The following is an 8,175-nucleotide window of genomic DNA, read 5'->3' as shown; positions in this document are numbered from 1 at the left end:
GTCAATTTTTAAACCGTATTCATACCAAAAAATCAATAATGGTTCATACAAAGAATGAACAAATTTAGTTATAAACATTTGTAATCAGTGTTCATTCTCAAATTAGTAGTATACAATTTATCGATTGTCATACATGTCTGGTATTAGTAGTAGACAAATTCCAAAGACAAATAACGAAAAAATTAAATGTTCATACCAAAATATAACATTATACATTTTTAAAAAAATGCCATAATTAAATTATTATACACAACAAAAAATCTGACATAATCAAATTTTGTTAAACATGGTATAAACATTATATCAATTAGAGATAAATTTTATGTAATTTTTTTACCAGAAATCTTAAATTTTAAAAAAGTTCATACCAAAATCAAACTTATATTATGTAATCTCAAACAAAAATGTTCATACAAAAAAGTCATAATCAAATTCTGTTATACACAAACAAAATTTGAAAATTTATTTTTTAGCATCATTGTTCTTAATTTTTTGTTTTATTTTTTATATTTGAGAAGTATAACAATACAAATAAAAAATCGCAAAGATCACTAACCTGAAGGATATCACATCTACCACCATGATTTATTAATATTGATAAGAAGCTGTCCATTACAAAAAAAATGAAGATTATTGAATAAAAACGAAATGAAACTAGTTGTGAGTGAAGAAAAATCCAAAAATAATCGACAAGAGAGAGGAACATTTGAATAAAAGCAAAAAAATCTGTTTTTGAACTAAACTTAACTGATTGGAGTTGAAAATGAAAAACAAATATTCCTTTTTTTATTCAATCTCCTAATTTTATGCACATATTAATTATCATTAATCAATTCAAATTAATTACCACTACTTTATCCATTTTTTACCTTCTTTTTTTTCAAACAAATTAATTTCTATTGTTGTTTTAAACATTTTTTCTTTTAATAAACTGTTAGAACCTGCAATTTTTTTTATTTATAATTTGAAAGAATTATTATACTGTCATAACTTGAAATTATTAGTCATATATATGTCAATTATAAATTTTCACTAATAAAAATTGAACAAGCTAGTATTAGTCAGTTGTTCCAACAATGCAAATTGGGCTAGTATGCATTAGAATTAGGCTTTCGCTATGGGCCAGCCAATATGTTTTGCATTAATAGGATGTGCCTTGGGAAAATTATGGAATATGGCAAAAATGTCAATATATTTATGGAAAACATGTATAGTTTAAAAAAATTACAAGTTGTTATTATAGCAAACTCTCTCCCTTGCCTCTCCTCCCTCTCCCCCACCCTCTCTTTCTTGCCAGTAAGAAGAAATTCATTTGTATATCAATTGTATTTAATCAAATATAGGTGAGAGTTTTGTACTATTTTATATCAATTGTATTCGAAAAACTGTATTTATATTTGTGTATTAATTGTATTTGTATTAATACAAATACAATATGCATTCATCCTCTATGTATTATGTATCGATTGTATCCAATCAAAGAGAGGATGACTACAGTTGTATTTGTTGTATTTCGAATACAATTGATACAGAATACAAAACAATTATGCATAAAATAAATACAAAATACAATCTTTTCTCTTTCCTCTCTCAATCTCGTTTGCCTTTCCCCTCTTAATATGTATTCATTTTGATACAAATCAGTTTGTATTTGTATTTTTTCTCTAAAATCCGCAAAGAAATACAAATGCGTAGCACACCAAAATATAGCTACGAATTGTAATTAGTGAAACTATAACTATGAAGTCCTACCAGGGAAGATACATGTTGACAAAAAATGGTACATATTCCATCACACAGAGTTATTTGGCAATGAAAGGGCAAAGACAACAATTGGAAACTGCTGATTTAGTGTGGACTGTTGTGGCTCTACCAAAACACAGATTCATGGTGTGGCTAGCTATACAAGGTCGATTGCTTACACAAGAGAGAAAGTTGAGACTGCACATTTAGGTTGATGACACTGAATGTTGTCTATGTGAAGAGAAAGTTATGGAGACCACAAGGCATTTGTTTGAAGAATGTAAATGGTCTAAGATGGTATGGCAAGAGATAGTTCAGTGGACAGGTATATATTTGATAAACAATGGGATTAAACAGTTTCTGGATGGAATAAAGGAGAAACATTGGAAGCAGTTTAAAAAGGAGATTATTGCGGCAATTAGTGGAGCAGTCCTATATTACACTTGGCGTGCTAGAAATTGGAAGAAGTACAAAGGAAAGAATGTAAATACAAAAGATGCAGTCATACAGATTAAGAAGGAGATAACAGAAAGAATACAATTCTTGAGTAATTCAAAGAAAGCTCAAAGATGTAGAGGTTTCATTCAGCATTTATTTTGTAATTAGTTTCCTTGTTTGGTTGGAGACCTGAACCTGTTATCAGGAGAGGGTACTCTTTATTTGTAATTGTTCTTGGATGGTTATGGTAATAGTTTACATTGGTTACCAAAAAAAAAAAATGAAGTCCTATTTAAGGCGTAATGTTTGTTGTTTTTGAAAGTTTCCCAAATAGTTTTAACTCCACCAAGAAAAAATCATGCAAACAGAGATTTATGGGTACAAAAATCCCGGTGAATCACCAAGATTTTAAATTTAAGGAAAAAAATGTTTTGTTACAACATTCAATAATTGCTAAAATTTCTTGCTAAATCTTGATAAATTGCCAGAATTTTGACTACAAATTCTGGTGAATTTCAAATTGATGGCAAGACTTATCTCGTCATAAATTTTTATAAATCAACAGAAATGACTATAAAATCCCGGATGAACATTATAACTTGTGTTAAAATAAAATTATTTTAACAACATATTTTTATTATAACTTGTGTTAAAATAAAATTATTTTAACAACATATTTTTATTTCAGAATTGATTCAAATCAATTTCACATGAATCTAAATTTGATGTGCAATCTTATAATACCAATTCTAACAATTATCCATTGTTGTATTCAATCTAACTATTCAAAAATCAATTTATCCACTTTGTCTTTTTCAACAATTTTTTTAAGCTCAACAAAATTAACAATGGTAAATGGTATTCTTCATTTTTTACAAACTAAACCAATACAAACCATGATTAAGGATAGATAATATAAACTTAATTGAACATTACCCACTCAATTTCAACCACAAATAAGGAAGACGGGGAGGGGGAACTAGAGAAAAATGAAAATATTCTGGCTCTATTCTCCGCACAAATATTTTCTTAACATGATAAAAAAATTAAAGACACCCGCAGAATTCCTTCTTTTAAGTGGACATTCATTACCGTAGAGCCAAAACATAGCTTTTGTCAAGAGTGTCAAACTTTAAATATATATCTTTTAAATATAGAATTTAACCTATATATATATTATATAATATATGACGTAGTTTTATGACGAATAATGTCCGCTACGTGTCCCTGGTTGTAAGGTTTATAACTGCCGACCAACATGGACATAAGTAAATTTTCTCTTTTACGTGTCCTTAATTCTTCCACCGTTTTACGTACATTAAAACATGAGGATCTCATCTTCCTTATATTTAAAGGCAAAACACCAAAAAAACATGATATTATTTTGACTCAATACCTATAATAAAGGGGAAAAAGAGAAAATTTCAAAAGTGTAATTATAAGAAAGCAACTGTGCACCTTAATTTGATATTTCGGTTTAGTCTAAAAAAGCAAAAGAATCACGTTGTTTGCTTTCTCAATTGTTGTTCAACTTCACACAAACGACCACAAATACGAACAAAGCAAAACGTTGATTTTGAGAAAGGTGACTAATAGTTTTCACTTTATTCCAAATCAAAGATATTAAATTAGTTAACTTTAATTAAGTATTACCAAAGTTAATTTTATTTTTTTTTAACCAATAAGTGTCACAAAAAGTCATTAGGAGGAAACATTGTTACAACTTGATTGATACTTTGACCAAATTGAATGAATTTTTGGTTTTAAGAAAATTGTTTAAAGACTTGTTGCGACTCTTAGACAAGATTTGTCGCAAAGTCATCTGAAATAGCTTTCCGAGAGATCTATCATATCGTACAACCTAATGACTTGACGAAACAACATATTTAAGGGTGTACGATGAAAATCAACAAATCATATCAAATCGATAATTTGAGTGAAGTTGGAAAAAAGTTTGATTTGGTATTGGAAAGAATATTCTATCATATTCATAATTATTTGATTTCAACTAAAAAAGTCAAATCAAACCAACACGACATTACTTTACAATTTTTAAACGTCTAATAAAGATTATATTTGGCCTATAGATAATAATAAAGCTCAAATTAAAATTAAATCAATACTAATGTTAACAAAAAAAAATAATCAATTCAACACTAAAAATGATAAGCTCTTTGGAAATTTGTCCCTTAATCTTACATTATTTTAGACAATTAAAATACATGACCCTAATTTTATTTTTCTTTAATGTTTAGACATGTAATTAATACTTATTAGACTTATTTTAACAAGACTTAGTACTATTTATTTTATGTGATTTTCTTTTTAAAAAAACACCTCAGATAACTTTGTCTTGATTAGCATTAAAGAAAATATATATTTAAAGCACTCGTTAATTATATGTTTCTATTAAGACTTTCTGAAAAAACTCCAAAAAACAGAGATTAGAAAACCCACAATTAACACTTAGTACTATTTATTTTATGTGATTTTCCTTTTAAAAAAACACCTCAGATAACTTTGTCTAGATAACTTTGTCTTGATTAGCATTAAAGAAAATATATATTTAAAGCACCCGTTAATTATATGTTTCTATTAAGACTTTCTGAAAAAACTCCAAAAAACAGAGATTAGAAAACCCACAATTTAATTTATAGATTTAAAACCCCAATACAAATAAATGATTTAATAATTAAAATATTTGAACCAACTCAGTCCATATACAATCCTACCTGCTACCACATATAAATAATGAAACCTGACCTAAAATTTCAAGTTCAGAGGATGTACGTATATTTATGCTCTAAAATAATTGAATTGTCAACAATAACATATCACGTTCACATGTTACTGATGAGATTATTCTAATAATATTGTCTTGACTCTTGACTTTTACCTGTTCTTCTTTCACTTTCACCCCTTTCCTTATCGTTCAATGTTAGTTTCATATATGGCATCATTATAATTTAAGCATTGAATATTGACACACGCTATTTATATCTCTGGCCTGAGATTTCAAAGAATGCATACATATGCATGCATGTTGAAATTCAAATGTCTATTTTCAGTATATATATTGACTAACCACGTATATATTGCTTGTATAGTTGTATTCAATACTTGGTTGGATAACAGTTGATCATGTCCTATTATATATCATACTTTAAAAGTTTGTTGAATATTATCAAATTAAACATCTAAAATATACATAGTCTACAAGACTCAATTAGAGTCATGGGTTGCAATTACTCAATCTTGTATTACTTGGGTGCAGGGTTCTAATATCTCATAATGACTATCCCACCCTTTTTTAAAGGAAAAAAAGAAAGAAAGAAAGAAAAAGTAAATGTAGTAGGCCTACAAGCTCTAGATATATATAAAGAAATAGTACTAACAATTTATAATTTAGTCTTAGCTTTTATATATCACTTTAATGTAAGAATTAATAATACAGTGATTAGTAATACATGAATTAGTAATTTAGATCTACAAGTTTAAGATGTGACAAACTAACAATTTATAATCGGATGTAAATTGTAATTAATTCTAACAAACTAGTTTTAAATCCTATTTATTCTTCTTAATCAATAAAGAAATTGTTGGAAACGAGAGTTCGTCAACCATGTGCTTATTCGAAATCCTAGAAGATTAGACTAAAATAATGTTTGGACAAAAGAATAAACACAAACTGTGGTCGGTACAAACGAAAAGAAATTCATGGAAAATGTCGATAACTATTGTTTATGATAAGTGAACAGATTTTTTTTTTAACATAACCAAAAAATATTATTCTATAAATATAAATATTATGGAGGTGAGTGTGGGATGACGATAAGGTGTATGGAAGGTTGGAAAAAATACAATTGATATTAAGTGTTATTTATATAATTTGTTTTTCCTCACTATTTTCATTAAGAAAGTAATTATATATTTTCTCATTTTTAATGAATTAATTTTCATAAACAAAATGTGTCAACAAATGTTTGACCAACCAAACATGAAAAATTAAACAGACACTGTCAAAGGAGGAGGTATTTGGTATGCAGTAAAGTATTTTTAAAATTTTCACTTGTTTGAATATTTTTTACAATAAAAATTTTTAAAATTATAAAATGTCTTTTTCTAACGAAAGTAGGAAAAAAAATATCGTATCCTTTTGACCCTCACAGTTATCCCACTCTGATCCCTAACATCAATTTTTTAATATCTGATTTGATTATATATAAATTTCTTCAGATATATATAAGAAAAAAAAACAGGACAAAGAATCAGATAGATCCACCAAATTACCGTGTCTTCCCCGTTCTCCTTTTTCCGAAGGGTTCACCAGTCGTGATGTCATGCACACACTCTTTGATCACGTCGGAATACTATTTGAATTTTTAGGTTGTATTTTCTGCTCATGAATATAAAATTCACAAGTTGTGAAATTATTAAAATTATCCCAATTTTTTATAATCTTGCCAAATAACTAAAATTTTATAANCAACGCCACTGAGCTACGCCTTTGGTGTATGTTCAGGGGGTTCAATATTATATGTATACACATATATTCAAAATTTAATCTTATATATATAGTGTAATTTTTCGACGAAGGGGGTTCGGATGAACCCCCTTCGTTCAACGTAAATCCGCCCCTGCTGGTCGGTACAAACAAAAAGAAATTCATGGAAAATGTCGAAAACTATTGTTTATGATAAGTGAACAGATTTTTTTTTAACATAACCAAAAAATATCATTCTATAAATATAAATATTATGGAGGTGAGTGTGGGATGATGATAAGGTGTATGGAAGGTTGGAAAAAATACAATTGATATGGAGTGTTATTTATATAATTTGTTTTTCCTCACTATTTTCATTAAGAAAGTAATTATTTTTTTATTTTTAACGAATTAATTTTCCTAAATAAAATGTGTCAACAAATGTTTGATCAATCAAACATGAAAAATTAAACAGATACGGTCAGAGGAGGAGGTATTTGGTATGCAGTAAAGTATTTTTTAAATTTTCACTTGTTTAAATATTTTTTACAATAAAATTTTTTAAAATTATAAAATGACTTTTTCTAATGAAAGTAGGGAAAAAAATATCGTATCCTTTTGACCCTCACAGCTATCCCACTCTGATCCCTAACATTAATTTTATAATATCTGATTTGATTATATACAAATTTCTTCAGATAATTATAAGAAAAAAAAAACAGGACAAAGAATCAAATAGGTCCACCAAATTACCGTGTCTTCCCCGTTCTCCTTTTTCCGAAGGGTTCACCAGTCGTGATGTCATGTACACACTCTTTGATCACGTCGGAATAATATTTAAATTTTTAGGTTGTATTTTCTGCTCATGAATATAAAATTCACAAGTTGTGAAATTATAAAAATCATCCCAATTTTTTATAATCTTGCCAAATAACTAAAATTTTATAAAACAAAAGTATAATACACTATCACAAAACTATACTAAAAAAAAAAGATTTATTGATCAAATATTAGCTAAATAAAAAAAAGTAAAATTGAACTTGAGTTGTGGTGTATTACTCTTTAATAAAATTGAACGTGTCAATATCATTAGTAACTATATCATCATATCATATTTTATGAATATTTATAGCTCTTTTGATATTCTCGCAAAATATAAAATAGATATAGAAAGTACTTTTTATTTTACAAAATAAAAACTTGATGGTCAATTTTTGTAATCACACAATTATTTAAGGAAAAATTACGCATATAAGCAAATATATAGTAGTTAATTACTTAACATAGTTATAGTTTGGCTTAATTACAATTCGCGGCCAACTTTTAGCTATGACTACGCGGCTCAACTTTTAGTTTTGTATAATTTGCACGTTTGTATAATTCAGAATTTGTGTAAATTTTGTATAATCCGGAATTTGTATAGCTGTTTAACTTCTGATGTTTGTAGCTGTATAAATTCGTTATTTCGAATTTATACAAAAATAATTGAATTATACAAATGTACCCGCGAA

This window comes from Solanum stenotomum, chromosome 12 (assembly GCF_019186545.1).
Source record: "Solanum stenotomum isolate F172 chromosome 12, ASM1918654v1, whole genome shotgun sequence".
Lineage (NCBI taxonomy): Eukaryota > Viridiplantae > Streptophyta > Magnoliopsida > Solanales > Solanaceae > Solanum > Solanum stenotomum.
The sequence above is the reverse complement of the archived record's forward strand: the minus strand, read 5'-3'. Positions refer to the sequence as shown.